This window comes from Neomonachus schauinslandi, chromosome 11, assembly GCF_002201575.2.
Source record: "Neomonachus schauinslandi chromosome 11, ASM220157v2, whole genome shotgun sequence".
Classification (NCBI taxonomy): domain Eukaryota; kingdom Metazoa; phylum Chordata; class Mammalia; order Carnivora; family Phocidae; genus Neomonachus; species Neomonachus schauinslandi.
The window spans coordinates 106,497,699-106,523,284 of record NC_058413.1 but is presented as its reverse complement, the minus strand read 5'-3'; the positions used below and the strand labels follow the sequence as shown (position 1 = coordinate 106,523,284).

At 37.9% G+C, this 25,586-nt stretch overlaps 1 protein-coding gene and 1 non-coding gene across 2 annotated transcripts in view; one reads left to right on the top strand and one right to left on the bottom strand.

Annotated features, from left to right (window-relative positions):
• Positions 1-25,586, bottom strand: part of GUCY1A2 (guanylate cyclase 1 soluble subunit alpha 2) — a 306,446-nt gene that overhangs the window by 235,314 nt on the left and 45,546 nt on the right. The gene's annotated exons all lie outside the window — the stretch shown is intronic.
• Positions 5,095-5,215, top strand: LOC123326341. Its single transcript, XR_006541045.1, has one exon.

Sequence of the window (25,586 nt, the reverse complement as noted above, 5' to 3'; positions counted from 1 at the left end):
CAATGAAACAAGGGGCGCCTGGGTGGCTCAGTCATTAAGCGTCTGCCTTCGGATCCCAGGGTCCTGGGATCGAGCCCCGCATCGGGCTCCCTGCTCCGCGGGAAGCCTGCTTCTCCCTCTCCCACTCCCCCATCTTGTGTTCCCTCTCTCACTGTCTCTCTCTGTCAAATAATAAAATCTTTAAAAAAAAAAAAAGCAATGAAACAAAAAGCAGTAGAAAATCTAAGTGAGAAAGAATCCTTTTATTAAGAAGAATTTCACATTGGGCGCCTGGGTGGCTCAGTTGGTTAAGCGACTGCCTTCGGCTCAGGTCATGATCCTGGAGTCCCTGGATCGAGTCCCGCATCGGGCTCCCTGCTCGGCAGGGAGTCTGCTTCTCCCTCTGACCCTCCCCCCTCTCATGTGCTCTCTCTCATTCTCTCTCTCTCAAATAAAAAAAAAAAAAATCTTAAAAAAAAAAAAAAGAAGAATTTCACATTAATTTTGGTTTCATAGATCCGACATGCAAGTCAAGCTGAGACAGTCACCTATCGAGATTAAAAACATGACTGTGCATCTTACATGGTCATGGTACGAGACTGCCCTTCAGCATGTGCTGCATTCACTAACAGTAATGTCAGCCCAAACGGAGAATAATAGCGTTCATCTGTCCAGTTCTCCAGTGTGGAAGGAAAAAAGCAAGGTGAGGACACTCACTGCAATTTGGCTTCTGTTCCCACTGCTCTGTTGAAACTACTTTTGAAAATGCTTCAGGCAATACATACTGCTCGATCCCTACCTCAGTTAACCTTGCTCACTGTTTTTCTTCTAATTTGACTCTACTGATCATCTCATCCTCCTAAATCTCCCTTCTCTCTGGCTTCTAAAACCTTACTCTCTTGGTTTGATGACTATCTGTCTGAAAATTCCTTCACAAAAATACCTTCCTATGCCAAATCCCTGTATCATCATCACTACATAACTAAGAAGTCCTAATATAAATTAAATGGATATCCCTTCAAAAACAATGTTCTTGGTTGCTATTAAGTTTTTTCTTCACAAAAGTCTAATTAAAACTAAATTCCAAATAAATAAAATTCCTATAAGCTGACTATACTTGCTAAACTACAGAATCCCATGTGCCATTAAAAATCACGGATGGCTTCTATCCTTTGAAGAGTCTGATTTTAAAAGGATTCAGGGTCTTTATGCACAGAAAAGGAAAAGCGAATTTCTTCTAACTTGCTTTTTTCATAACACTGAAAATGTCCTCAGTTATTAAAGAACATAGATTTAAACATAATACGGTAAGCTTATGCTCTATTTCCAGCGCCAAAATCCCCCCAAATCATCCAGAAAATAACAAGTAAATTCACCAGAGGCACAAGCTAAAAACTACTCTGTGAGTACAGCATCCCATCAGCTAGAAATCCCTACTGTCTTACAAAGCACTTTGGTACAGGGTTGTTAATTCTGCAATGATGACACCAAGACCTACGAGGCTGCTAGAGCAAATTGTATCAATAAAGAAAAGCTAAAATATTTTGAATATTACACTCAAATCCTATACATGGCAATTCTATAAAACCACAATCCTTGATTAACTAATAAAGATTTTTGTTCTCACAATTATGAAAATGTACAAGATCATAAAAGAAGAAAAAACTTCTTCCAGTTGGAAACATGGAAAACTAGTGAAAGATCACGTAACTCTTGCAAATATGCTATGAATCAATAGCCAAGACTTACACTTTAAACCTTATCTCAAAATTTAGGAAGCACAGAGAAAGTATTTCAGCTCAGACAACTGGTACAGTTCTGACTTCCAAGCCTGTACCTACGACTGATGCAAACCCCCTACTTAGAGTAAATCACTTAAAACATATAGACAATGCTCATCTTCTCATAACAGAAAACGCTATGACAGCTTGACATTTGGGTCTATAAGAATACATTCCTCTAGGGGCAAAACTTAAAAAAATCTGCTTTCATTAACAAGTAAGTTAGAAGTTAGAATTTTAAATTACTGTCAATTCACCTCTTGAGAAAAATGAATAGCCTAAACGTGAAGTCCTTTAGCTGAAAATAATCTATTCATCGATGATAAGAATCTTTTGTCCCTCATCTGCTCTCCATCTGACTTCACATTGTGCACTTCTTAAGGACAAGGACATTATCCCCTTTATGTCTGCATACCCATCAATAGCATAATTCCTGGCAACATAGACACTAAGATTTCATTCACAGAAACTAAGCTTTCCTCTAAGTATTTGTTTGATAAATATAATAAAGCTTTTAAAGCTACACTTGTGCCACATTTAAGGACAACGAGACACATTCTTTTCTGATATGAGACTCTACAGATAATTAAATCACAGTGGGATTTGGGTTGTAACAGAGGCACATGGGAATACCTATGAAGGTATGCAGAAAAGAATGTCTGACTCTCTCCTCTGGGAGATAATGTCTGAACGGAGACTTGAAGAAAAAGTGGGTGTTCGAAAACCCAACAATGAAGGAACAAGCACATTAATGAATGGACACTAATGGAATACAGATGAGCCAGAGAAATGGAATGGCGTGATCAGGGAAGGGCAAAAAGTAAGTGGATACATCTGGGGACCAGGAGTGAGGGGATGAGTTGGTAATTGATGAGCAATGTAGAGGCTGGACTTGAGGGTGCCAAGACCAGAGTCAAAGACACCAGCCAGAGAGACGCTATAATGTCTTTAAAAGATTATATGGCCTGAATTAGAGAAGTCCCAGTGAGAAGAGTGTTAAGCAATGTGCTGAACATTTTCATAGATCACTTTACACTTTAAAAAGTTATCAGGTAGGTATTTTTAATTGTCCTCATTTTACAAGTGAAAAATGTTAAGAAATTTGCCCAAGCTCACACAACGGTAGGTAGCAAAGGTAGGTTTCAGGGTGAAGCATGTCTAATACTACATCTTTGAAATAAGCATAGTATTTCAAAAGAGAAAGACATCTGGGTGGGGGGTGGGAAATGCATGTCTTGCTCAACGTTATATGATCAATGCCTAGCATTCTGTGTGACATTTAGTAGGTGCTCAATAAATATTAGCTAGATGTTGAATGAATTAATGCATCACTAAAGTCAACAGAACGAGTTACAAAGAACAGTCAACAGTTACCAAATGCCAGAGCAATGTCAAGTAAGGTAAGGACAGAAAACTGTAAATTGGATCGGTCAGCACTTTGGGGACTTTGACAGCAATTTCAGTGGATGGGAAAGGGCAGAATACTGGGTATAAGGGGTTAAGGAGTGTGTGGCAGGTAAAGGAATAGTTTTCAGGTGAATTAATACTAGGATTGGGATGCTAAAATTACTCACTTTGTAAAACCGTTATAAATCTGACCTCTAGACTTGGAAAAGAAAATATTGCCTTCATTGAGAATCAAGTAAATAGAGCGAGAAGGCACCAGAGATACGGCATAAACTAGGGTCCTGGATCCTTTAAGGGAAGATCTATCAATAAAAGAGGGTCTTTAGGTCCAGAGACCATCCTTGTCACCCAGCGAGGACAGTGGTCTCCACTAACACAGAAAAAACACCAAAGCAACAGGTGTATCCTTAAGTGGCATAAAGTTCAACTGAGGAGCGGAAAACCTGCCAACTACACACTTCTGTGAGCTGTAGACTCCCTATAATTATTTTTTAATTAACTAGGCTTCTTCAACCTAATATCTAAATAATGTAACTGAAGCACAATTCTATCTCAAGTCCAAACTGTAAAGAGATTTCAATATATATTAAGGAGATAATGATCTTTTCAGAGAAACATTTTTTTCAGCTTTACTCAGCTATAACGGACACATGACACTGTATAACTTTAAGGTACACCGAGTGTTCTTTTGATACATTTATATATTGCAAAATGATTGCCCTTGGTGTGTTAGGTAACACCTTCATTATGTCACATAGTTCTCATTTTTTTGTAGTGAGAACATTTAAGATCTACTCTCTTAACAATATTCAAGTAAATAATACATTATTGTCAACAATAATCACAAAGTTGTACAATCAATCCCAAAAACTTATTCATCTTCTAACTGGAAGTTTGTACGCTCTGACTAACATCTCCCCAATTCCTCTACCTCCCAATCCCTGGTGACCACCGTTCTAGGAGTTTGGCGTTTTTGGATTCCACATACATAAGTGATAGTATATAGTATTTGTCCAGAAACAATTCTTTTATCTAGCAAGTCCCTAGGGTGTTTGTCAGCTAGTTTGATAACACTTCTATAAAACTATTATTCTAGTGTCAAGCTAACCTACAAAGAAATGACTGAAGTTGGTCTCGGCCACCCAGAGGAGATTTAACGGTAAATATTATACACATAGGTCTAAATAATAACAAAGGAGAAAGGCTCTTAAAAAGTCCCACTGCCTGAAACGAATTTTAAAGAATATTGTTTTCAATCTGATCTATCAATACAGTTTCATTCGAATCTCTGTTGGAGTGTAGTTTTTTGTAGTTTCAGAGTATTCTGTCGTTAAGTAAGTAGAAGTGTTAGGATAATAATGCAAAGAAGGACCCCTATCAATTTTGGTCTTAATCTATGAAGAGTTAAACAATGCTTTTCTACTATTTTAGAGGCATGTCATTCTCCTTTCACTGACTTTGTGGCATCTCTGTGACCCTCCAAAAAAGAACACAACTTATGTCACGTATTCATTTTTAAGTATAGGTGAACTAAAACTAGTTAATAGTCTTAAATTTTATGATATACTTAAAGAAAACAGGACATATATTCAAATTCTTAAAAAACAGAGTTTTAATATCTTTGAGCTATCAAAGAATTTGCTAAGAATAACAATGGGGGACCCTCTAACAGATTTAACATTAATTCTTGAATACCCAAAGGAATAGGCATTATCAGAAGCATATTAAGTGCTTTAGGAACAAAAATATTTATGATGGTTAAGTCTCAAGTTTTTAATTTTGAGAATATGCTAAGATCTGCTTTAAAATATGCATAGCATATAAATTTTAATAGTGAGAAACATGGCACAATGGAGATGAAGCCAAACTGAAAAGTCTGGAATACGTTTTTCACCCAGAAACTACATCTAAAAAGTAGAACATCATATGGAAATGATGAAATAGAGATAATTGGGGGTTGAATGTTGTATGATTGGAAATTTTTAATATGTATGTAATTAATCTAAGTTTTTTTTAAAAAAGCAGAGCATCATAAAATTACACTCCAGTATTATTAGTTGCTACTCTTTCCTTTCAAGTAGCAAAGCATATATAAAATAGCAGATATTCCCTTGTATTATATATATTTGTCTGTGATTCCTCTGTTGACTGCAAACAGATTTAGTAGGACAACTCTTGAAAAGTACAACCTCTAAACACAGTGTGATCGGGAATGAGAAAAAGAAACCAATGGAGGAAAAAATGTAACTAAAGCAAAAAATAGAGATAATTTCCCTCTGAACTATAGAGAATCCTGAGTCTACAGATGGAAAGGCACAAGTTGCAGTCAGGATTGATTGATATAGGTTAAATAAAAATTAATGAAACAGAGGGAAAGAAAAACTGTTGACTCCTGTGAGGTGCATCTTACCCATAATCTGGAACTAAACCATCTCGGGAAAACATGTGGGTCTAATTTGAATAACAGCAAAAGGAAGATAACCAATAATGGGAAAGCAGAGTAGAACTTTCAAATTATGAAGGTAAAAATATATATACATAGGCTAATTCAACTTGATCAATACAGGAGAAAAAAATAAGGAAAAAAGATGCAAAATAAATAATCAAAAATCAAGATGGAAGAAAGTAAATCAAGTAAATTATGTATTTCTGTAAATATAAACAAATCCTCCCATCCAGTGGCAGGAACTCTCACTTCTCCCATAAGACTGGCACTTATAAGAAGCGATTTAAAAAATGAAAGGTGGACAGTAGGCAAAAAATTCCAAGAAACTAGAAGGAAGAAGCAATATTAATATCAAACAAGGTAGAATTAAAGCTAAAAATGTGAATCAGGATAAAGAGAAACATTATATAACAATTGACAATTTATAAAGACCTCAGAGACACAAACCTGCATAAACCAATCAACATTGCAGCTAAATATACAAAGCAAAAACAATTAAGAATTGATTGCTAACGTATACATGCTTTTTTACGGAGTGATAAATATGTTCTAAAATTGCTTTAGTGATGATTGTACAACTTTATGACTACACTAAAAACCCTGAAGCATACACGTTAAATGGGTGAATTGTAAGGTATGTGAATTATATTTCAGTAAAGCTCTTATATATTTAAAGAATTAAGAATAAAAGAACTTTATACAATTATTTTGGGAGACTTTAATACACATCTCTCAGGATCATATGGATCTAATAGACTAAAAAGCAAAATCATAGAGAAATTAAATAAAAATATATACAATAATAAATAAACTTTATAAAAATAAAAGTATACTGGAAAACCTGAATGTGCCTTTTTCAGAACCAAAAAGATCAAAGATTAAAAAAAACAAAGTCAATGATTAATTGAATACATATTAACAATAAAAAGCAAAACCTAATAAAAGTCAGAGAAAAAATGAAACTGAAATAAAATTTAATAAACAAAATTCAAACACATATGTATATGTACACAATGTATATATCTATGTACTTGCATATATGTGTTTGTATGCATATGAAGAGTTATAAAAATTCCTCAAGTACTGGGCCAGAAAATTCCCATAAGGTATTTTTAAGTAAAGATTTTGCAGATCACATTTTCTAATAGTAACAAAAATAATAAATATTTACAAATAACAAAAAGATGACCAAAAATCATATCTAATTAGAAGTTAAGCAATACACTCCTTTGAATTAAAGAGAAAACCAAAGTTGGAATTATAACTTCTAGAAATCAATGAAAAGACTACTTCATACAAATCCTGAGGCACAGAAAAAACTGTACTGAAAAAAAAAAAAAAGAATACATCATCAATGTTTTCAGCAAAAAGCAAATAAAAAGCTTCCAAATTAAGAACTGTTGAGCTTTTAAAAAACTAATAGGTAAAAGCTGAAATTAAGAGAAAAAATATACTAAATTAGGAATGAAAAAGATGATATAGCTACATATTAATAAAAAATAGAGGAATAAAAAAATCACAATGTTTTGCCATCAAATGTATAAATGTAATGTTAAATAATTTTATGGCAAAATATAAATGGCCAAAATCCACCAAGAAATGGGCAAGCTGAGTTCTGCCTGGTCTTTAAAATAAATTATTAGGAAGTTATTTAAATATTTCCAGGCCATAGAAAAAAAAATCAAAACTACTCAATTATTTTTATTAAGACCACATAACTTTAATGCCGAAACTTGAGGTAGTATGGTAAAAACCAATTTCTCTCATGAGTATTTGTTGAAGAAGTAGCAGATAGAATCTATAAACTTATAGAAAAATACATTCCGGGGCGCCTGGGTGGCTCAGTTGGTTAAGCGACTGCCTTCAGCTCAGGTCATGATCCTGGAGTCCCTGGATCGAGTCCCGCATCGGGCTCCCTGCTCGGCGGGGAGTCTGCTTCTCTCTCTGACCCTCTCCCCTCTCATGTGCTTGCTCTCTCATTCTCTCTCTCTCTCGAATAAATAAATAAAATCTTTAAAAAAAAAAAGAAAAGAAAAATACATTCCGACCCAATAGTGTTTATATCAGAAATGAAAAGGTCTGGGGCGCCTGGTGGGCTTAGTCCAGGGGAGCCTACAACTCTCGATCTCGGGATCTTGAGTTCAAGCCCCACATTGAGTGTAGAGATGACTTTAAAAAGAACCTTAAAAAAAAAAAAAAGGTAGTTCAATATCAGAAAATCTATCTGCAAAAATTACCACATTCATACAATTGAGAAAATGATTGTATCAGTAGTTTTTGAAAAGTCTAAGATTTAACTGTTTTAATAAAAATTTTGAGTAACGTAGGGATATAAAGAAACTGCTCAAGAAATATTGCTTTCCAAAAACCAGAAGCAAAGCTTCTCTTAAAGGATAAAACACTAAACATGTTTCAACTAAAACCAGAGATGAGATCAGTGTGCTTGCTATCACCATTATTATTGAATGTTATATTGGAGTTTCCGGCGCATCCTAGGAGATCTGCAAGTAAAATAATTGGTATACACACTGGAAAGAAGAGTAAAATTATATTTTTGATAATGAAGAAGATTGTACATTCAGAAAATCAAGAAAGTCTTCTAATTTGGAGGCTCTTTCTTGCTTACTTGCTTTCTTTCCCTCACTTTGGTGCTCAAAACATTTAGAACACACATTTTATAGAAAAAAAAAAACTACGAGAATTTTAAAATGGTAGTAAAGTAGCAGAATATGAAATATAGAATCAATAGCTTTTCTCTGTATTAGCAGCAAGAATCTAGAAGTAGAAATGGGAAAATATTCAAAGTAGAAATAAAAACTGTAAAGTCATATATTTCAAGAGAAAGGCATAGAACTTATGTTAAGAAAACTATAAAATCTTAACACAGACAACAAAACCTAACAAATGGAAAAATATTCCATATTTTAGAATATGAAGACTTTCTATTATAAAACTATCAATTCTCCCAAAATTAATGTATAAATGTAATGCATTTCCAGTTATAGTCACAACAAGGCTTCTTGCCAGTACAATCATTTTAAGACTCATATATAAGAACAAATGCCTACAATAGCCCCAAAATGTTTGAATAGAAAGACTACTGGGAGGAACCAGATACAAGAATAAATGAAATGGACTCCAGCTACGTTTGTTGTTTTAACAGGAACAAACAAAGAGACTGAGTTAGAATAGAGAATTCAGAAGTAAATCTGTGTATACGACAAGTTTTAATGTAGTACCAAATAGCATTTTATTTCAATGGGGGAAAGAATGGTTTACCTAATAAATGACACCAGCCATGTGGAAAACAAAATTAAATCCCATCTCACATCACAAACAAAATCAAATTTTAGGATCAGTTAGAAGCTTAAGATGTAAAAGACCAAACAATAAATACTGTAGAAGAAAATCTAGGAGAGTACATGTATTCCTTAATTTAAAGTGGCAAACCAACACAGAAAAAGACATAAAGACATATTTGAGTTGGTAAGATACAAAGCTAAATTAAAACTGTCAGAATAATGTATAGAGTACAATTTTATTTTAGTAAATACATCCATGTGTATGTGTGCATGACTCACCTTCCCTGCCTGTCTGTCCTGTCACTTTGTTCAGGCCGCCATGATCCACAGACTAGAATTATTTCAACAGCCTCCTAACTTGTCTGCTTTCCAGTCTCTCTGCAATCCATTTTCTATACACTCCTCAAAATCATAAATCTTACGTATCATTTCTCTGCATAAAGCCCTCCCAGGATTATCCACAGCCCTTAGGACAAAATACAAGCTCAGCAAAGTTTGATCCAGCCTTCACTCTGGGCCCATCCTCATCTCCCCCAATTTGCCCGATTCACATCCCTACGCAAGCCATCAGGAACCACTGGGAATTTCCCAAACATGCCCAACAACCTCTCTCTCACATACAGGCTCCTGTATGTGCTTTCTATTTTGTTTTGTTTCTTTAATGGAATTCTGTTCTCCTAACCCACTTAGCTAGTTGTCTGCTTAGACTCATCTTGCAGATCCTCACACCTAAATTCCTCCAAAATGCTTTCCCTGACATATATACTGAGGTAGTGGCCTCTGCTTTTTTGGCTTCTCAAGCACATTGTGATTACCCTCTAGCATTTATCACACAACACTTGCTTGTTTGTCCACCGCTCAGCCAGACATGACCTCTGTGAAGACAAGAGTTATGTCCTATTCAACATTTATTCATTCCTTTATATAAAAAAGAGAGAGACAGAGAGAGAGAACACCTGGTCAGGATCAGTCTCAGTGCTGAGTACTGGGAATACTATAGTGACCAGAATAGACATGGGTCTTCCCTTTACTGAGCTACATGAAAGACTGAATAATCCAGAAATTGAACATATATTCCAGCAATAATCCAAAAGAAACCACATGATGATAGTGTTATAATAAGGGGCACAGTGCTTGAGAGCTTATATCAGGGACCTAATGAAATCTACTGGGTCAAAGAAAGTGTCCTTTAAAAGGGACACATCTGAAGGATAAATAAAAGTCGTCTAGGCAACCAAGAAGGAACAGACAGAAAGAAAACCATTCCAGACCAAAAGAACATTATGCAAAGTTCCTGGAAGAGAAACTCACATGGAATTTTAGAGAAGCAAAGTAAAGACCACTACTGGAACTCTAATCACTCACACACTGGCTTGCTCGCAGTGGATTTTTTTGATTAACAGATAAAAGAATAAATAATAAACGAATAAATACAGCTGTAACTACCCATATATATAAAATATATATTATATAATACATGTAATAAATACATTCTACTATGTTGTATATGTATAATTTTTCCATTGCTGTTTTTCATCCCCTTCAATACTTGCTGGCAGGCCTTTTTACGCAAGCTCATTGCAGCTGGACATGCACCTGCCTCAGCCCTGTACCCACACCGGGCCCCTGCTTCTGAAAGGCAGTCTGCCACATTGCAAAAATATGGCAGCGGCTCGCAGGCTTTGGAATCTCCCTGCAGAGACCTACTCATCATCTCTCAGACCTGTACTTTTACTAGTCTTTCACCTGATGGCTAAGAAGGTAGGGGAGGGAATTACGATGCACATGCATGGACTCTGGCATCTGTAGAGGACGACTGGCCCTGTTCAAATCGGAGGCCGCAATAGCAGCAGCAGGAGAGCGTCATTTCCACCAGGATGGATCCTCAGAGGGCTTACTCAGAGCTGTTAATCACTGCTAATGCCTCTTTAATTATTATGCTTTCTACAATCGCTAAATTGTGATTCACCCTCCTCAACTGCTCCAACCCAGTCTTGGGAGCTCTGCTTCTGTCCAATTTGTACAGAAAGGATTCATATTTTTGGAACCAAAGCTGTGTTGTAGTAAAGAAATAAAATTGATGGGAATCTGAAAATGTTTACAACGTTCCAAACGAATTAGGTAATAAATAGTTAGCCTAAGGCTAAAATATGTGTTTCCTTAGCCAAATAGCATCAGATTTTAAGTGTGACAGAAATTAGTGCATCATACATCCAAATGTGGCTTTTATAGTAACATATGGCAGAGTTAATGGCATTCACAAAGAAGCAATCCTAATGGTTTTTTATTTCTGGAGGATAATAGCATGGGATTATGTCTAGGTTTGTTTAAAAGAGAATTTCTTGCTACATTGTTTCACAGAAGATCAACACACGAGGTCACCAAGTACACTGGAATTGCGCTGGTACCCACTCTAACCTCCATCAAAATACAATGGTCCTCATAAATAGCCCCCTTTCCTCTACTTCAACACCCCCTGTGATGAGGAGCTCCTAAAGCTTGCTCTCCCAATAGTATCTCTAGTAATCACGAAGTTCCTTCCTTCTTCCACAGAGGCAAAATCCATTCCTATAACTTTAGTCCACTGGCCCTATTATATCCTCTGCTCTCCCCCACAGAAATCCTTTAAAGCATCTGAAAATAGCTCACATGCTCTCCTTTGTCTTCCCACCTTGTTTTCAAAGAACTAATTCAAAATGCATTAAAGGCAGCTCAAAAGAACTATTTTAAATAGATAGGAAAAGCAAGAGTACATTAGAGAGAAGAGAGAGTAGGTGTGATCTGGAAGGACATTACAAGTTATGATGTCGAACAAACAGGCGAGCAGCAGAGATAGAAGAGGTCTGCTTCAGATTAGAGAGCTAACGCGAGATGCCTTTACACCAGGCTTGCGGTCTTGAGTGAACGTGCACTCTAACTTGGGGAAATAGATGTGTTTGTTTCTCCTCACCAGAGCATACACTTCAAACTGGTTTTCAGTATCATATTTGATTTATTCACCCTGCTCCATCCACATTTTTCATACTCAGCTCTCTTTGGATCATGCATACATTAGATGTTAGGCTGGGTAGGGAAGCAATTTAGGGCTGTTGGGGTGGGGGGAGGTACTGACAGCACATGTAGGGACTAAACCCATAACCTCCACCTCTTCTGCATCACGGGGGAGGCCAGCCTGGGAAGGGATGAAAGGACCACCCCAAGCACAGCGACTGTTCATGTGTGTTAGCATCTTGACGTGAATCTGACAGGAACCCTGAGCTCTGTCCATCATGTTCCGGAAAGAGAACACAAGGGAAAACCTGACCCATGCAAGAATTAACAAAAATGGTCATCTTCTTAAATCAAGAGAGGAGGAGACAATATACACCGGAGTTCTTCTGTTATTGTAAGCAAACCTACAGTCTGTTTGGATTCATGGCTTATTGGTGAGAGATGGTTATGTTCTTATGACTTCTTCCACTCTTGTAATGTAGCCATGTTCCTTCTGGTTTTTGTATATGCCCACACATACTTTACACAGTTGGATTCATTATAAATACCAAAGCACTTTGTTTTTGGCTTTTTTCTTCTCATGTAATATTTTCTCTCTAGCAGATGCGGGAGGTAATTTTAGCAGTCAGCCCTGATCCAAGTCTTGCTCTGGAAATTGCCTTCAGCTGAAGAAAACTGCCTGGTCCAATGTCCTGTCCCTTCCCCAGGGCAGCACACATCCAAAGACAGTTGGTTTGGAGGTGAGCGGGAATACTAAGATAAAGCCTTCCTTGCCTCCTGGAGGGCGATTCTGAAAAGTTGAGCCGAGACCTTTGCTTGACGGTACGTGAACACCAGCTCAACCACCTCGACACACACTCTTTTCTTCATAACCTCACAAGGAAGTGGCCTGGTGAGATGTGGAAGGTGCAAACACATGCTACCTAACTTTAGAAAGAAGGATGACTGGAGGGTGGAGCTGTGAGCCACACACTATTATTCTCAGGACTTGAAACCTAATGAAGTTTGCCTGATTGGGTCATTGATCCCGAGGGATCCTGAGCACAGATCTTCATCAGAGTCTGTTTCTCGGGGAACCAGAGCTATGACAACATCATAAACATTCCCCCACGCTATAGCATAATCTTGTCACATCGCTCTCATTGCAACAGCTGCATAATGTTCTTGGAAACAGATTTATCATATTTTAATTGACCATTTCCTCATAGTTAGACTGCGGGTTGTTGCCAATATTTTGCCATTATGAAGAGCATTCAATAAACACCATGATGCCATTTTTTAATGTTTTCTCTTCTTCTTTTGAATTATTTCTTTACAAAAAAATCTTAAATGTGGGCCATTACTAAGGAGATCTGAAGGTTCCAGTCTATTGATACCAAAGCTTTATAGATTATAATATTGGACACCTAAGTCTAACAGTAAGATATACTAAGGAATTGGGCAGACTATTTTCTATATTATAGTGTCTTGACCCAAGACTCAGAAAAGGAGGCTTCAGAGGCCCAAAGAGAAAAAGAGAACAGAAGGGTCTACAATTAACTTACACAGAATTCTACTACAGTTGGCTGAGTAAATCAGAACCTACACAATGTGCCCAGTGGGCAACAAATATTTGTTCAATAGATGTACGAATGAATAAATGAATATTTAGATTGCTTTAAATTTTTAACTGAAATATAAGGGGGCTCATCAATAAAGAAATGTAGATTATGCAAAAAACATGGACTGGATACTGATAAGCCTTTGGCTTTAAGTTCTTAAATTGGTCCCATCCCAAAGCCAAAGTGAGGGTGGTAGTACAAGCGACAGCCTGTGTAGGCATGTATTAAATCCTTTTTTATGTAGAAATTAGCAGAAGGACCAAAGAGGAAAATTCAAGGAGAAATAAAGTAATAGCTAATAAAAGCACCCAATCAACCAAAAAACAGTAAGCCACATTTATGATCATCACAATAAGTCACATACCACAAATTCGTGGAAAGGAGGGCCAGAGACTGGAAGATTTTAGTGAAAATCCAAATTATATTTGAGGCAGATGGGAACGAAGAGGCGAAGTTCAACATGGTACATCTACTGAGATGCACTGGCAGATTCTACAAACATAGTGTAAGAATCTTGTCCTGTTCTAGTCTCTTGAAATGTCCCAGCAAGAATCATTTCCCAAATCAGGCGGGTGTCATCAGAGCCTTGTGAGCGTGCCCTGCTCATCCATCCCATGTCCTGTCACCAGGGTCACCAAAAGAGAGCAGAGGAGGACAAAGAAGAGGACACGCCACTTCTGAGGGAGGGGAGGGAGGGAAAACCACATGATGTAGGAGATGCAGAAGGAAGAAAAGAGCAGCAAAAGCTTAGTTTATTCTTACAGATATCTTAATAAGCAGTTTCGGGGCTATTTGACCCAAAGGAGACATAACACAAAAATGTCTGAATTCAGAGCTCTTCTTTTTCCCATAAATGTTTATCACTTCCCCACCACTCCCTAACTCCTAAAGAAAACAAAAGGTTATAGGAGAAATCTTTCTTAATATTTGAAAGCAAACAAAAATGCATTATCCAAAGGTCAACCAAATCCAAGACTTCACAGGAAGAAGATATTACAGAGCTGTAAGATCTCAAATTTATCATCAGCGAAAGATGTCACATTCTTTTCAAAGCACTTCTTTAATGCGCTGTAGAAAAAGTCATAATCAAAAGAAAAAAAACCCAAATACTGGCTTTTCTCTCTCCGGCCCATTCCCAGGAACTCACCAGAATACTGCTATTTCCTTTCCAGCTTCCAGAAGGATGTCAACGGTCAACATAGTTTGTTTTTTCTATCCCACTGACAATGAAGTGGTTGGCCTGGTGCCATAAACGCCAAAAAGATTTTTTTTTTAAGCTTTGTGGCCATAGCAACCTTGTTCTAAGTGCAAATCTCACAATGTGGGAGATCTTCTAAAACAAACAGTGAAGCAATAAACTTAACTTCTGCTGTCTACAGAATCTACACTGTAGTAAAGCTTGCTCACATCCCTATTTCACTTAGCAGAACTATCCAAATACTTGGGTAAATAAGACAAGAAGGAAGCCAAGAGCAGACCAGCTCTCCTGTGCTTACTCTACCCCACAGATCCCTCCTATTTGCCCACCATACTCAAGTGGAAACAGGGACACTGGTTTCTGAGTACCACTGTTACCTGGATTTCCACCTTCCATCAGCTCATCATTTAATTAAAACCTGTGTCTCTTAAGGATCAAGATTGTCAGGTATGTTAACAACATGAAAATGTGTGTGGGGGGGGTGCTGGGTGGGAGTAGATGGTTAAGAAGACCTGAAAAGACATGAAATGACATATATCTGCCTCATAGGTTTGCTTATGATCCTAAAAAAAGTTTCACACTTGAGTATAATTCACTACATTTTATAAGAGTACATTTCTAGGGCGCCTGGGTGGCTCAGTCAGTTGAGCGGTTGCCTTCGGCTCAGGTCATGATCTCAGGGTCCTGGGATCGAGCCCCGCATCAGGCTCCTTGCTCAGTGGGGAGCCTGCTTCTCCCTCTCCCTGCCTCTCTCCCTGCTTGTGCTCTCTGTGTGTCAAATAAATAAAGCCTTAAAAAAAAAAAGAGTACATTTCTATGCAACAATTAAGATTTTAGAGAATTAAATAGATATTTAATATGGATACGGTCTTCCAAAAGTATTCCATGTGACCAAAAAGAAAATGAGCATCTAGCATGTGCTGGATGCTCTGACCAGTCATGAATTTAGAAACAAGTGGGCCGTGGTCATCATAACCACAGATAGTTACCATCACCGGATTTTCCACCACCTTCTAAATAGTTCACTTCAAACTCGTATTCGCTCAACTTAAACTCTCGACAGCTCCTTAGTGTGATGTCCTGCTTCAGGTGGAAATCCTGTTTCACTGTCCACACTGGTACAGAGAGAAGCAGAAATCACTGCTGCTAAATACAGAAACACTTGCATAGCACACGGCAATAGTATTTAACGACTGATGACAGACCGTGAAAAATAATTTACCCTGGGCATTTAAAATGTCAGGGAAGCAATCAAAAAAATCACAGTCTACAGAAGAGATTATGTCAATGACTGATGAGGCTTTTGAATCCAGTGAAAGTATTCGGGAAGTCCAGGAATGTCCTAAGAGTAGAAGGATTCAAGGAGAAAGGAGTGTTTTCTAGTATAGATGTCATTTACTAGAGCATCAGGAAAGTACGTAACGAGAAATACAAGCAGTCAGCAGTTTTATCGTTTTCATTGTTTCGAAACGGATGCTCTCATTCTTGAATATTTTTCTATGTGGGAAAACAGTAAAATGACCTGGGAGACAGAGGAATGAATCACCCATTCTACTATCAATTCTTTGCAATATTAGATAAACAGGGTGGGATTATGTTCAGGTAACTATTCTAATTTCATCTTCAAGGTCCTTATCACGACACCAGGTTAATAAGTAAGACCACAGAACTTGAAGAAATATGCCCCATAGATGCACTCCAATCTGGATGTTGATTATACATATAAACTTTGGTGCTTTCATGGCTGATATTAGAAAAAAATAGAACACAATGAAATACAAAAACAGACTAAAAGCTCTTAACTCATTCATGTGTTTTAGTTTAGGTTTGGATTTTTTTTTAATTGGGACTACAACCAAATAGAAATAGAAAGTCCCTTTGGACTTATCTATCTTAATTATAATTTTGTTCAACAGCTTTTGGAAATATTTTGATATGATTTCAGACTTAGAGAAAACCTTCAATAGTCCCCAAAACTCCCGTATTCTTTTACCAAGATTTACCAATTTGTTAACAATTTACCCCATCTGTTTTTATTCTCATTCTCTCCCCCCCCCACACACACACACAATTTGAGAGTGATGGCACACATCCTGCCCCTTTTCCCCCTAAATACTTCAGTGTGTATTTCCTAACAAGGAGGCTCCTGTACATAACCACAGTACAATTTTAATTTTTTTTAAGATTTGAGAGAGCAAGAGAGCATGTGCATGAGCGGGGGGGAGGGGCAGGGGGAGAGGGAGAAGCAGGCTCCCTGCTGAGCAGAGAACCCGACACAGGACTCAATCCCAGGACCCTGAGATCATGACCTGAGCAGAAGGCAGACGCTTAACCAACTGAGCCACCCAGGTGCCCCCACCATAGTACAATTTTAAAGATGAGGAAATTTAACTTTGGTAGAGTATTATTTAATCCACAGTCCATATTCCAATTTTGTTTACTGTCCCCATAATGTTCTTCATAGCTACTTCCTAGTATAGGATCCAACACAGGATTATTCATTGAATTTGTCTTGTGTCTTTAGTTTTCCTTCCTCTGGAAGAGTTCCTCAGTCTTTGTCCTTCAAACAATATTTCTCAGACACCTACCCTTCCAGGCCCCCTGGCTTGTTGGGGTGGTTACAAAGGATTAAACACAGCACCTAAGCACCAGGTACCCACAATCCAGGTGAAGAGAAAGACGTGTAGACGATAAGGAAGTACACCATGAAATGTGCTCAGGTAGAAGGATAAGCTGGATTCCTCCCATTTTTAGCAATTCAAAACCCTTGCTCTCTCTAGATCCCTGTTTATTTTTCTCTCAATAGGAAAATACTTCTATAGCCAAAATCATCATTAACAAAGGCTATTTGTAAGACGTCTTCTAGTTCAAAAAGTTGGCCAAAGTAATATAGAGCACTATACGGCAGTTTATGGTAATACGTGCATGTGCACACACACGTTTTGTTTTGTTTTTTCATTTTTGCTTTTTAAGAAACAGGGATGGTTCTTTTAAATAGGAGAGGTGTTAAAATTACTCTTTTCAGAAACAAAAATGTGACATGGTAAGAAGAACTAGATTTTTTTTTTCTATAGTTACAAAAGCTATATTCAAATCAAACCTCAATCATTTATTAGCTAAGTGATCATGGGTAAGTTACTTACAATGTGGGCTTTAATGATTTCATCTGTAAAATGGAATGATACTAGCCAACTATAGAGTTTAAAGTTTAACAAAATACAAAATAATATATATGAAGTTTTTATAAATGGTAAAGCACTGTATAATGTATGTATGTGTGTCTACATATGTGTCTACAGATCTACTCTAGTGTGTATATGTATACATGTGTATGTAGAGACAGAACAAGAATGAGTAGGAGAAAGCCTAAGGATGCATTCGATTTATGGTTTTTTTTTTTCTAATGGGGTTCTCCCTATTACCACACAAGAGTTTTGAATCCCAAATTTCTCAGCCTATTTGGGGGGTGATGTTCTCACTTCTCCTGGAATGGCTGTCTTCCCACAGCCAAACACAAGCAGCCTTCCATTCTGCTCACTGAGCAGAGAAGTTCTATTCCTCACATCACCTGGTCTTGCCATGAGCTTCCTAAGACGGACGGTGCCAGGCAAGCAGAGATTACATTTGCCTTACTCACAGTCTGATCTCTAGAAGCAGCACAGACCTGGTACATAGAGAGTACCCATCAAGGATCTGCGGGATCGTAACACCTGCTGGGACCGTTTCCTGCCCAACATACTAGGACACAGCATCACCGCCTCCTTCTGGAGGTGATGGCTACTGAGACATTAGTGGAGAAACCTGAACTTTCATCAACCTCCTGAACCTTAGGGCAAAGGATTAAAAAAAAAAAAAGTTCATTCCTGAAACTTTGAATCCAGAAATACCATTGAAACACTCTAGTCACATAGAAATTCCATTATAATTATTTAAATGAATTAAAAATTATTATGAACATATTAATTATTTAAACTCTTCCCACCCTCTTGTACATCCGATGGTCTTATTTCTCTCCACAGCACATATCACTCTGAAGGTGCTGTCTTTGTTATTTGTGTGTTTCTGCAGTCTGTCTCCCCACTTCGTTTTCCTCCCTGATCACCAGCGCCTAGAACGGTACCTAAATATTCGCATTAATGCAACAAAATACTTGCAAACTCTTGCATAAGACAAACATTCCCTACAATGTTATATACACATCTCTGGATTAGTAAACATTTCCCTGTAGTTCAACAACAATACAGTGTAGCCCAGCTCAAATCCCAATGATCATGGAGAACCTTAAACAACTTTTACAGATTTGCAACAAGTTAGTCTCCTGATTAATTTGCCATCTAAAACAATAAGCTTAAATAGGACACGAAAGCAGAAAATAATGACAAATTAAGAGAAGCCAATTTTTAAATGCTTGGCAGGTTTGCACTGTTCCTTTTGGTTAATATGTAGGACCAAGAATCAGAATAATGAAGAGAGGGTGTGAACACAAACACACAAACAGATAAATGAAGAACAGTGTGAAGTACCAGATGTGCACAGAGAAGTAAAAGGTGGCAGACATCGCAGGAAGTACACAGACTCAGGAGCAACAGAATTAAAAGTCAAAAATTGATGGCAATCAGGGGTATCTTTAGTCAAAATGTTTCTGGGCACCAGTCACTTGGCACAGTAACTCCTAAGAATCAGGATCATTTGTCACTGCTCTGCTTGTTCTGGGGCTGAAATCCCTCCTGGTCTCTCCTTCGAAAAGATCCTACAGTGACTCTGCTCTATGAAAGCTTGCAGACAAGAATAAACTTCTGCTTCCCACTGCAGCTGCGAACTCATTCTCCTGCCCACTTTATCTCCCCCTAGGCCAACTCTGTCCTCTGGCAATTATTAGGATTTCTGGTGCTAGTATGATGGGGGAGGAAAAGGTTACTAAAGCCAGCATTTTACCAAACCTACAATATCTGACACTGGATGAACAACCTACCACGCGTCTTTGCAAAGCTCATGATGTAGGATGAAGAGAGGGAGAAGTGACCCTTAACTCATATGCCCATTGATGCAGAGACAGAACAATCGGGGGAAAAAAAAAAAAAATATGGTATCATCGATGTATGCTACAAAATGGGGCAGTGGAAGCCAGCAGTCCTCAGCATCAGAGAGATCTAGCAAAGAGATAAAGAGGGAAAAAAGAAAGCAAGCTTTACTGGAGCAGAGAGCATCTAGTAGGAGGCATTAAACCTTTATCTGGAAGACAAAGGATAGAGAATGGAAGCAGGGCCCCTGTTCCTGTTCAGAAGCAGAATTGAAAATCCTGAAGAGAAATAGAATAAGTGAAAAGAACTGAGTGGTGTACAAGGCAGCAACCACTCTCAGAAAGAAGACAGAAAGAGAAACCCAGATTCTAGAACCTCGGCTAGCAGAAATTAACTGGGTATCAAATTCCCTAGGAATTCAACGAAGTGTCCTAATAAGCACACTTGCCCAAGAGCAGGGTTAGCCTTGGAATTAAAGGATCAAGACATGCCCGCACACCAGAACTCTCTGGGGAGCTTATTTTTAAACATACAAATGCCTGGTCCCCATCCTAGATGAATCAGAGTATCTGGTATTTACAGAGTATATAGTGTCCACAGGCTGGTTTCTTTGTTGTGTTTTTGGTTTTTTGTGTTTGTGGTTTTTAGTTAATGTCTCCAGATGATCCTACCGTACCCACTGGCGGAATCCACTGTTTTAGACTCTGGAGTAGAAATAATTACTTCTGGGATTAGGATTCAAATCAATAATGCAAAACACATCTCCCTAGCAAAGACAAAACCATAAATTCGTAAATGTTAAAATAAAAATAGGTACTTTCAGATTTGGCTTTTCCCCTTTTTTTCCTCATTAGCTCTGGACAATGTTCAATCTTGGCCAGTGTGTAGGAGTCAGGAATTACCTCAGCGCCCTTGCTTATGAACATCACGTCTGCTTTTTCTTCAGCTGACTGCTATTAGGGCTCTGTTGGTTTCTTTTTGCATCTGTCACTCACTTCCCTTACCTCAAGTAATGCTCTACCCTCGCTATACCATCCGTGATTGCGACTCACCACTGTGGTTCTTCTGACTCCCATGTTCAATGTGGTAAGTGCAGCCCAATCCTCCAGTCCCCAGCCATTCCTCCCCCAAGGACCTACCCCAGCCAGATCTGGATGGTAGATCTGGTGGCCAACAGTGTCCATGCTGCCCACAAGGGCTAAGTAAAATTCATTTATATCACAGGGGGCTAGTATTTCCAGGTCTACATCTTCTCTCTCCACTCGGGAAAATTACCATTTCTCATTTCAAAGCTAAGACCAGAGTTGGTCGAAATATAGGAAAAAAACAGGATAGGCCAGAAACTGGAATTTGGGGCTCAGTCATGCTACATTGGAAATTGATCTCATAGCACTCGACCTATCATTGGGGGAACAGAAATAGGCAAAAAGGACTCTAAAGTACCTATAAAAATCCTCCATGATCCAGAATCCTCCCTAGATCCCCACATCGAAAATAAAACATATGGGCATCTTTGAGCAGGCTCATGAAAAACAAATCAAGAGAGACTAATACTTTCGCTTTTTAAAAATAGACTAACAGTGAGATAATAAAAGGAATGTACCATACATAAAAAGCCTTAATTTGAGTAACATTTTTATTGTGACTCATAAAACTCTACTCACCAAATTAATTTAAATAGCTCATAGAAATATTGTCAAGAACATTTAAAATGGACGCAAGATCTGAACTCAAGGCAATAAGAATGACAACTTACCTACAGAACCTAGGATGTTTGAATTTAACTCTAATCTTAATTTTCATTAATTTTCAGGATATTAAACGGCATATTAAAATGTATTATGGCAGAGCGCAATGAAAACAGAACATAAGGTACTAAATTAAAAAAAAAAAGTAGACCTCCAGGTAGAAGTGATTAATCTGATGAATAAAAGTCATCACATAAAAAGGAAAAAGTGAAGGCAGAAGGGGAGGTGGTGTGTTCATTTGAGTGAAAAGGCTCCAAACACAGTATTTAGATTAAAAAAGGAACTGTGCCAAATCACTGTGAAATGGGTCCAAGGATGGCAACAAAAATGGGCTCCGAGTCTGACATAGGCAATGCTCTGGGCTCACACTCCTCTTTCTCACACAGTAAGGAAAGAATAAGCTTCTTTCTAACTCAGGGGAAAAGCAAAAATGGCCATTACTGTTTTCTGACATAGGCAGTGGAGGGGTCCGTCAACAATGCCACAGACTCTCACATGGGAGCCTCACAATCTTGCTGCCCTCCCCACACGCTAACAGGGTGACCCTCTGCGAGCAGCCTGACCTATCTGCGCGTCCATTTCTTCTGCTCTAATTCACACCAAACTTGTTCGCATGTTAGGAATGTTGCAGATATTAAATGCAAGTGTACTATCTCCTGAGAAGAGTAATAGGAGATTGTTTAAGAGATTTGAGAAACGTGCTTGTGAGAATGACCTGAGGAATAGGAGGTTTAGTTAAGTGAATTACTCACTGGCCACGGATAGTGTTGAAACGAATTCAAACTACAGCCCTCTGGGGGCTGCGGGCACAAAAGATGTTAAGACTGTTTGTGGGCATCTCCAATTTTTAACACTTCCAACAAATAGGATTACAAGTGATGTCACTTAAATTTATACCCAAATTTTTCAAGCAGTGTGTCCATTCAGTCACAAGATCTTGAAAATGGATGACAAAACAGGAAAACAAAACTCTTAACTCTCCTTTGTATATGTTGAAATTGTAAGACAGCAGGCCTTGTTTATTAAAATTTCAAGGGAAAAGGCACATCAATTAGGATTATATAATTTTAAAACAAAACAAAACCTGGCAATACCAATTTCTGGATAGGATGAGCAACAAATGGCAGCCACTTTGGAAGACATCTTAGTAGTTCCTTACAAAGCTAATAAAGTGTAGCAATCATACTCTTGGATATTGACCTAACGAATTTGAAAACTTCAGTCTACATAAAAACGCAGTTGAATGTTTACAGCAGGTTTATTCATAATGGCCAAAAACAGAAGCCACCAAGCTGTCTTCAAAAGATGAATGGATAAGCCAACTGTGGTGTATATGTATGATGAAATACTATTCAGAGATCAAAAAGGAATCGACTATCAAGCCACATAAAGTTGTGTATTAATCCTAAATGCCTACTGCTAAGCAAAAAAAAGAAAAAGCCAATGTAAAAAGGTTAAATATTTATAGGACATTCTGAAAAAGAAAACTACAGAGAAACAAACAGATCTGTATTTGCCAGGAGTTTGATGCAAAGAGGAGGGCAGGGTTGAATGGGTGAAGCACAGGGGATTTTTTTTTTTTTTTAGGACAGTTCAAGTATTCCATATGATACTGTAACGGTAGATACATGACACTATGCATTTACCAATACTCAGGATTTTCCAACACAAAAAATAAACCTTAATGTATGCAAATTAAATATATATATTTTATATTTATATAAATACATTTCTATGTTATATGTTGCTATATAAATTTATATATATTTTAGGATACACAGAATCATGGGACAGAATTAAGGATATGATAAAAGAATGTGACTGTATTATACACGGATGAAAAACACCTCACTGGAGGCGGTAGAGGAGAAAGGCACTGACCTAAGTAACACTGAAAATGAGAGGAGTCTCTGGAACTCCATACGTAACTTCATACCCCAAAAATGGACATGAACCCTATACTCTGGTTGAGAAAATCTTTTCCCATGGGCATACATATTAACAAGTCTGAAACAACTCTACATGCACACTGCAATCCAACTATTAAGTAGACTGATGGGATGGCTAACAAGAGCCAAGTTTGCCACCGGTGTAGTAGAGGTTACAGACAAGCAAGGGGAAAAGATTAGAAGGATCCCTATGGTTGGATCACTACGGACACACATTTAGCATAAGACAGATACAGAGGAACACATACAGAAATATTTACTGGTAGGCATATATACGTGAGTTTTATACATATACATATTTCTCTGCTCTGTCAGCTGAGAGGGCTTGGAAACAAGAATACCCCAAGAGCAATAGTACTCCTAGCACCCAGATTTTGGTTTCTAACACCGATTCTCCAATAAAAGGAACCAGGACTCCTTGGATAAGCAGCTGATTCCAGGGCTGGAGCAGAAAATACACAAGATGAGCCTGGAGCATCTTATAGTAAAGTGAGAAAACGTTCAACACACACACACACACACACGTCAAAGCACAGAGCAGACAACTCCAAGACCTGACCAGTACTCCTCAAAACCATCAAGATCATCAAAAACAAGGAAAATCTGAGCAAGTGTCCCAGACAAGAGGAGTCTAAGGAGATATGACAAGTAAGTGTAATACAGAATCTTGAGTGGGATCCTGGAACAGAAAACAGGTAAAAAAAAAAAAAACCAAGGATATCTGAATAAAGCATGGAATTTAGTCAGTAATAATGTAGGAATACTGGATTCATTAACTGGGACCAAAGTACCATCGTAATGTAAGGTATCAATAATAGAAGAAAGGAATATGGGATATATGAGAACTTTATAAGCTATCTTCACAACTTTTCTATAAATCTAAAACTATACTGAAATTTTTTAAAAATTTAAAGGGAAAACAAAAACCACCTACTAAAAAATTCAGCAAAGAGAACAACAGTCTGAGGAATTTAGGATGTGAGAAGTTCCCCTCCCATGCAAAGTTCCAGACAAAGTTGGTAGTGGCAGGGAGACAATGCAATAGAGATAAACAAAGAAGACCAAAAAAAAGGAACAAAAATGACGGTCATGATTTTCTAGTAAGGAGTAGAAGCTAAGTGTGGAGAAATCCAGCAGGACCAATGGGAAAAGGCTGGTCATAGATTCAGAAGAAAATGCTCCTAAAATAAAAAAGATTATCTATCGGAGGAGAGAAAGCACTTCACATCTCTGTTCAATACACTTCCATCTTCTAAAACTGATCTGCACAAGTGAAGTTTCCATTTTTATTAATTTTACACATATTGGAGCCAGTGTGGGTCCCCCCCCAGCGCCCCGAGCGGTCTCATTCCTTCTCAGACCTACCTGCCCTATCTAATCACTTCGGGCCAAGTATGCAAGCAGAGAGCAGAAAACAGAAGTTTGTTCCAATTTACATGGACCTGCTCCTCAAGACCTTGATTAGGAATTAAATTGTTATTAATTCATGTTATTAAATAAGATACTGTAACAACTTTCCTAATGAGATACTGTGACAGTGTTCCTAAACTTTAATAGGCAACAGCCATTAAAAAAAAAAAATGGCGTAAGAAATACAACCTTTTAGAGGCTTTGTACCCCACCAGTGAGGTCTAACATATTAAGCCACCTAAATACCAAGATCAGCTTGAAATCTCAGCCAACGGAACTGGCATACTGTTTACGACAGCATAACCGAAACCCTGTTCGTGTCATAAGGACAAACACATCACCCCTCATTTGCATGTCAACATGTGAAATCTAAAGGAAAATACTATTTCTAAACTGAAAAAGATCCAAATTATGAAAAAACTGCCCTCTCCTCAGTACCAATGAGAAAAGTTTTGGATACTACTCGTCACATACAAGCAAATATCCCAGGTACACGTTCGAACAGTAATGAACTAAGTAAAATATGCACAGTTCACAGACCCAGAAAGACTTGTGCAATTAGCAAGAGAGAAGTGATAGAAAGTGCAGTCTCAGTCCGATGACTCTGGAAGGCTGCATAAACCACTGGAAAGAACAAGAGGTTTGCAATCAGACTGACCTGGGTTTAAATCCTCCCTCTGGGCCTCCTCATGGCTGACGAGGAAACCTAACAATTTAACATCACAAAATATCCACTTCCTCACCCACAAAAGT